Here is an 8,587-nt window from a genome sequence, read left to right as displayed (position 1 = left end):
TTAGAATAACTCTTTTTTTTTATGTCTGATATAGATTTGATACTTTTTCATTCAATACAGTCAACGGGCTCTTATAATATGACATAGTTATCAAAACAATAATACCGATCAACTTGTTTGAAGAGTTTGCTAGCTTGCATTGTTTTTAATTAACATTCTACCTAAGTAAGCAATGACCAATATTTTATTGATTCAGTGATATCAAAGTTTCTTTCTTGGCTTTCCATCAAATAAGGTATTTGGAATCAAACTAGCATAGACAATGAAATTTGTTTAATTCTATTATTAAGCCTTGTCTGGTGTTAATTTTAGATTGTTTTTCAGTTCTTACTTTTGCATTTGGCTAAGTCATATTACATTATTTCCGGAGAAGCAGGATCTTATTTTAATCAACCAACGCATCACCGATTGTCTCGTTGTTTATTTTATTATACTCGTTTGCATTCTGTAAGTGCGTTGTGTTAGATACTGAGCTGATGATGTCCTAGAACATTGTAGAAGACTTTGTCCAACGCATCGGCAATGACCTAGAGCTAGTAAATAAAATTGTACTTTGTGAATGTGTCGGGTTCGTAGTACATTGATGGATTTATTTTCACCAAAATAACTCGAATTAAACATTTGAAACCCAGAAATGCATAGTATGCTAGAGATGTAAAAAAAAAAGTAAAATAATCAAATTACCGAACTCAAAGAAAATGTAAAAAGTGACATGAAAAATAGTAAAATTCATGTAATGATATTTTTTTGTTAGACATTTGGAATTCGTAGGTTTTATCCATGTATTTCAATTACAAAAGTTTGCCCGCTAATCCCACCTTGTCTGTCATAATTTCATTACATATAGTTTAAAAAGCCTTCTCCTGGTACAAACCACCCATCAATGTAGACATAAAACCAATACTTGTACCAAATATCCATGTATAGCCAATACTTGTACCAAATATCCAAGTATATGTATACACTTTGAATATAAACGCCATAAAAGGCTATAACAAATACCAAAGACTTTGTAAAGTGGATAGTCGCACGAAAACGCCGATGTTCTATATTTAATAAGAAATAAACACAATTCATACATATATATCTACACATATAATATATAACTCAAACATCAGTATCAAACAAAAAACACTCCAAATATAAAGCTTAATAAACTTTAACCAGAATTAAAATTTACCAAGAAAATTCTACTGCTCAGATTGACGATGTCGTGCTGAATGATTACATAGGCAATACAATACCGCGAAAATAGTTTTGAAGCGGGAAAACATTACGCCCTCTATGCTACATATGATGAAACACCCAGGAGAAATTAATTTCACTCTAATGCACTGCCCGTTTAAACGAATGAAATTATAAATATATGAAAATCTTTGAAAATCCTTGTTATTTGTTCATAGTATTTGAAAAAAAATGGGAACAATGATAAAAGAATGAAAAATCTAGAGAGAATAATTTCCTGCCAAATTTTCTTAAAAAAAACCCCTTCAAAAACACTCAAATCGAAACATCAAAACACCCGGGACACACAAATTAATAGAAACGCTTGTTGCTATACGAACAAAAAGAGACCTAATAAAAAAGCCAATTTCCTCTGAGATTAGTTTTCCTTGAGGGAGTTCGATTCTTGATTACCTAGTAATTTAAAACGGGGTAGGTTATTAGAACAAAAAACGGGTGTTATAAATCATGTAAGTTTCGAGGCACATTACTAGTTGATGCCACCATCGGGGACAGCTGCTCCAACGGCAAACGTTAAGGATATTTTGTATTAGTTCAACGACAAATGGTTGCATCAGACCATCAATTTGTGAAGAAAAACTGTGTGTGACAAAAAATATGCCCAATTGTCGTTACCTCATTCACATCCTCTTTTCGTCGAGTGTGACATTAACTACATGTAATGGGCCTCATCACCGTATTGTACTTCAACAAAAGGGGTGCCATATGTGGAGCAATAACTACATACCCTTCCGGAACACCTGAGTTTACATCAGGTTTTTGATGGTTTTTTCTTAGTTCGCCACTCACTGTTTGGCGGATGAGCCTCATCACCGTATTGTACTTCAACAAAAGGGGTGCCACATGTGGAGCAATAACTACATGCCCTTCCGGAACACCTGAGTTTACATCAGGTTTTTGATGGGTTCTTTCTTAGTTCTCTACTCACTGTTTGGCGGATGTGTTCGTCTTTCCGCAGTTTTTTTTAATTTATTGTGCCAGGTCGTTTTCAGTTTTCCCTCGACTAATGTGTTTTGAAAGCCCAATGGCATCTCCAATCTTTTGTTTTGTTTTCGTTATTGAAGTTCTAAGTTGGAGACAACTGAACTGTACTGATATTAATTTACACATTTTGAGCAATTATCGAAAGAACATAAGTAACCGGTAAACTGATGAAAATCAATTTGAATTTTTAAAATTCATACTCAGACTTAAATATGCACATATGTATTGAAGTCTTTTATACTCTTCAGGTTTCCGTATCCAGTAAATACATCTGCAAAATTTGACACTATTGTCGTATCAAGCGGTTATATAATCGGTATAGCGTTTGACTCATTGAACGGCCATCTTTACTGGGCAGAGGTTGATAGAGGAAGGATAATGAGATGCAATTCAGATGGGTCTGAGTTAACAATTATTAGAAATGCAACGAATCCTTCTGTCCTTACAATAGACATAGATAATAGGTTTGTAACGTGAAAAGTAGTAATTTTAGGCATCATGCATGTGTTATGATTCAGAAAAGAACCTTGCATTAAACTCATGGTATTTCTAAATAAAATATAAACTTAAAGAAAACGTTGAAGAAAAAATATGTATAAGAAATGATTCTGTTCACGAAAGCTTTATATTTGACCTTAAATTTCAGTAACATTAAATTTTAGTATTAAAAATAAGAATTTGATGACAAAATAAGTACATGTACACATATCTGACATATAGTCATTCAACAAGTTCTGACAATTGTGATGGCACGGTGACGCCATTATTGTGCACTCTTATAACGACAATCACCATTTTATCTAATTCTTTCCTAAATTTGAATAGATTTGAATTCAAACGACTTTCGCTACATACAATGATCACCATATATTTTTGTAAGAATTTGTCTCTGAACCACTCACAGCTTTGTATGAAATGTATAACAATCATAATAACTTACGTAAGTAATCCGAAATGTTGGACTTACCAACCTTCAATATGTTATAAGTATCAACTGTATTCATTTTTTGTGTGTATCCAATAAAATGCAGCTCCTTTTACCAAAATATTAGTTATTTCATTAATTGATCAAATTGCTTTTACAAATTTAACTTATTCAATGTCACAAGCTCGAAACTTTATATTCGTCTATATGTTATTTATATATTAACCACGAACAGTTATTCTTTGTATATTAAATATGTAATTAATAAAAATGTTTTTTGAAAATTGATAATTCATTTTTCACTTGCCGTTTTTAATTAAATTGAATTCCTTATTGTTTTTCTCGCTTGTAAAGAAGCATGGGCTAATATCAACAGAACTGCAGTGAATGATTGAATTGGAGTGTTTCTTTTGTATAACAAAAAACTTACATGTTGTTCTTTATGATATACACCCAATTCTTGCGAAAATAGTTAAAATTATCTAAAAGGAGATAAAACTTAAAAAAAAAACGGCATTAGAGATACGTTACCCCTGTTCGTTTTTAGATAGAAATGGAATTTTCGTACACATTATTATAAATAATTATTAAAATGATATATTTTGGTTATATAGCTACTAAAGTATGTATGAACATTTTTAAGGGGTTTCAAACGTTTCTGATTTCTGATGATGGTAAATCCAGAAAGCGTTTCCGTCGAATGACATTTAAAAAAAAATAATCTTCCATTTGATGACTTGTATATTGCTAGATGGATATACTATGGTCGAGAAAAAAGTAACGGCCAACTACATAGAATTACAGTTGACGGGAAGGAACACAGAGTAATTGTAAACACTACATATAATGTTTACGGAATAGAAATAGGTATGTAAAAGTCATATGAAACTTCAAATTAAAAACAAAATGTACATATACTTCAACATACAACAATTCTCCGACTTGTTTCCCGTATTTATTGACCTCAGTGTGACCTTTCTCGTAAAAATCCGGTAATCGCAATACGCAAATGGGAAGGGGAAACCCAAATTGGCAGAGCGAGTCAACAAACGTAAATATCGCTCCGTCATCGTCATAAACTGTATCTTATAACATATGTTATACACGTGCTTACCTGGATATCCATGCTTGTTTGATTTTTATATACAAAGGTGACAATCGGTAAACTTCGGTTTCAAAACACGACCATTAAATAGCTGCCATATTTTCACAACAACACTGACCGAGTGAAATATCTTTTCGACGATTATACGATATGGATGCGTAAGAAATGATAAAATCGTGCATAGAAGACTAAGTGTATGATATATGCATGTATTGGTTCAACAATTGGATTATCATTATTTTTCACCAGTCACTCGTTTTATATGACTTTAACTATATAAAGTAGCTTATCATTTATAATTTAGAAAGTCTTTAGAATAAACACGTCATGAAGACCAGAATTCAAATGTTGTACGCTGGGTGTGCGTTTCGTCTACATAAGATTCATTACTGAATTTCGAATATAAAAAATTAAAAGACCAAGTAAAGAACGAAATTGAAGAGCATTTAGGACCCACAATATATGTTTGTAATGTTAAGTACACAATGATTGTATAATCATGACAAGAAATAACTAGATGTTGTGAACATACTGTTTGCGCTGGTCCTATTTTGTTAATCAGACGGGTTGTGTAAAAATGGCGATTTAATTATATTTTTTTAACGAGTTACTCCCGTATTATGAAAAGCAGATTCCCTGTTCAAATCATGTGACAGCGGCTCTGAAATACAATCGTTGATCATACAGAACTGTTAGTTTATTCAGAATTGAAATGTTTGTATAGCTACCACTACCCAAAATTCTCTCCTGCATCAAAAAGGTACAATACACAACAAAAAGTGCAATCACAAAAATACTGAACTCTGAGGAAAATTAAAAACGGAAAGTCCCTATCAAATGGCAAAGTCAAATGATAAAACACATCGAACAAATGAACAAAAACTGTCATATTCCCGACTTGGTAGAGGCATTTTTAAATGTAGTTTTCTTTTTTCAAGAATTTGTTGTTACGAAAATTCGGCATATTTTGTTAATACCGAACCCAAGAGTAACATGCTATAATGTAAAGTACTGGGGTTTCTCATTTGCAACTCGTTTGTTTAATATTGAAATTGCATTTGTCAGTAGGTTGTCGTCATTCAAGTGGAAACCAGCAATAGACTTTTACGGAAAACAAAAATATCAAAGAGGGTTGTTCATCTAATTCTACATCACATACAGATGTATTGATGATATTCTAGTCAGTAGCAATCCGATGTTTTCTGATTATCTATATTTTCGAGAATTAAAATTAAAAAATAAGACACGCAGAATCCCCTGCCTCGTTTTTAGATATAGACAGCAAATTTGACTCCATCGTCCGTCCATTTGCAAATTCTATGACAATCAAGACGATTTCAATTTAAAAATTTTAAGTGTTCCATATTGCACCAGCCATATATATTAACTTAAACTGCATATGAAGTAGCATTTATAAACTCATAAGTTATTTTGAAGCTACCACTTGCTACTCAAACTTTGTAAACCGTCACGGTTCAGGAGCCAGTGTTTTTTTTCAAAGAATATTTCTCAAAAAGTTTATCGAAAGGTACTCATACCTGACCGATATATCTTCAATGTCAAGTTCACCAATAGTTCAGGCACTTGTGTGCTTTATCAGAAGTAATGGAACCTATCTAAAAACTGACCTTTAACTTCAGTTTATTTTATTTGTCCTCACTGAGAATCGACCCCTTCTTGAAATCTGTGATGCAAATACGTAACTGATACTGTCTCTATTCTTTCGTTTTTCGTTTTTTTTTCTAATAATTTTAAACATTAATGTAGATGTTATATTAGCAGTTTTTTTGTTAATTTTTAATTGTTAATGGCAATTCACGTATTTGAACAATTAATGACATTGCCGACCACAAGACTTTCCTATATGTATTATGTACTACGGATGTGAACTTAAAGCGTTAGCAAAACTCCAAATTAGAAGTTTGTATAGATCATGTTTAAAAGAGAACATTTTTAATTCATGCAACATCAAGGCAATTAAAGTATACCTTTGTTCTATATTATTAATCATTAATCGATTTACTTGAAAAAACAAATCTCGGTCACATACTAAACTTAGGGAAACACATAAACTAAATAAAAAAGAAACGAAATTAAACAACAGAAATATTCAACGGGTACAAAATCAAACGCGAATATACATAGACACGAAATATGTGATAACAACTGCCATATTCCTCACTAGGTACAGAACATTTAGGGAAAAACATGTTTTTATGGCTAGTCAAATCTCCTGCTTATATGTGTGGATTTAAATTTATCCTGCAACTGGGTGTTTTACTACTGATACAGCCCTACATATATCGCTATGCTGTATCTGTATACTATACAGATATTGCTTTGAAGCTCCGCTTACTGCCGGACTACGTTTTACGAGTTTCGTATGAACCTGCGTGACCTCAGAATGTGTATTGCAGTTGCATTCCAGTGACGTATTGTTTGACCTTATACGAATTCACGATTACTTTTATACGTTCTGTTTGTTTTTTAAACACTTCTTTTGAGCAATAATAAGTTAACCAATTTTCTGAACATCAGTATTTTCTACGACAACAATCATCGATTTCAAACATTGAATGTTCACATGTGTAACAAAATCAACAATGTCATTTCAGCATGCATGTTAAGTGTATGCCAAGTTCAGTTCAAAATTCTGAAGCGTAGGGCAAGCCGTATACTTCTGTTTTAAATTGGACAATGTTTTGTTATTTGTTTTAACAGTTGACATAAATTGTTATGCTAAAATAGATAATTATTTAGCTTGAGCGATGTATTATTCATGTTATTGTTGACTATTCGAGATTCTTTTTTTCACGAATCCGTCTTCAGCTGAATGTGTGATTTTAATATTACTACGCAAGCCATAAGGGATTTAAATCGAAAATAAATGCAATACATGTAAACTTTTGTGTCTTTCAACCCACAAACAATATACAGAATTAATTGAAGGATACATACATTAACTGTTCGGCTCAAAACAAGAGTAATAACTCGCTAAAGCTCGCATTACATCTGTTTATTAGCCTCGTACAAATACAGCTGATATTTAAAGAAAATAAACAGTTATTGTCTTTAGAAATGTGAATCATGTGAATATGCGAGGGAGCATTGGGTCATGTACTATAAAAATAGCCCAATCGGGTGCAAGTCACTGTAATAATAATACAATAAATAAATTGTATACTAGAACGTTAAACATTGTATATAGTATAAAAATTTTGCAATTGACGTAGAGAAAAATTAAGCAGTCTTTCTTTATTAAATATGAAAGCATAATATATTTTCCTTTTATCATGTTTATAACTTTGATTTAAATATTCGTATTTTATGGAACATGCATGTTAGTGTAAGGCTTTGTGACAATAATACTTTAAACTTGAAAAATGTTTATTTTTTAAACAAATGGAAAAGAATTATTTGATAGTTTATCCGTGAATGATATTTTGAAAGTTTAGATGATTCAAAATTCATTAACATACTTGGCAATATTTTATTTCATAACTAGCACTTTTTAAACATGCAGTATCTCTTTCTGTAAATTAAATATGAAGTCAATTACCCCTGTCTCCTACCCCGGTATCGATTCTAAATATTCCTATTCTGCGAGTGATTCGTGCATATAAAATTGGTTATGAATTCGTTTTTTCATATTTGTTGCTTTTAGTTTTTATAAAGAAATATTTTTTATTTTCTTTGATCTGTTAAAATTTTTCTGTTGCTTATTTAAATGTGCGGAACGTGTGTATTTTACAACATAACCAGTTTGGATCGACAATTCTCATTTAGCAGTACTGTTTGGAAAAAAAATCCGAATAGATAAAGTTAAATACCATAGAAAAACGCTGCCTTCCTGCCTTCATCCAAAAAAATAAAACACAAAAAAAAACATGTGCGGAAAGCAAATTCATTTATTTAAGGAAAGACGATGTAATGCAACAAGTATGAGGTTATTGGTGGAAAAGAAGTAATAAAATGCATTGTTTCACGGTGTTTAAGTCTCATTAATCAATGAACACTGTGTATCATCGCCAACGGAAATTGGGTATTAACGAAGCGGAGAGAAATGGAAAAAAAGTAAACAAGGTCAGAATTCATTCTTTTTAAAGCATTTCAACTGATTTTACGAGGGGACCGCGTAAGAAATGATTTTCTGATATATAATTCTTAAGTTTATTAGGCTGATAAGTAAAAAATTAAGACACGATTTTGTGTTAGACTCCAAAACTTCCCACTTAGTACCCGAAAATTTCGAGGTCGGTCGTCCTTTGTCGCCCTATTGGCAACATATTCAACTGTTATGCATTTTTTCCCCCAACAACACTTTTTAA

Source organism: Mytilus galloprovincialis, chromosome 12, assembly GCF_965363235.1.
Source record: "Mytilus galloprovincialis chromosome 12, xbMytGall1.hap1.1, whole genome shotgun sequence".
Classification (NCBI taxonomy): domain Eukaryota; kingdom Metazoa; phylum Mollusca; class Bivalvia; order Mytilida; family Mytilidae; genus Mytilus; species Mytilus galloprovincialis.
Note: the sequence above shows the minus strand (reverse complement) of the source record.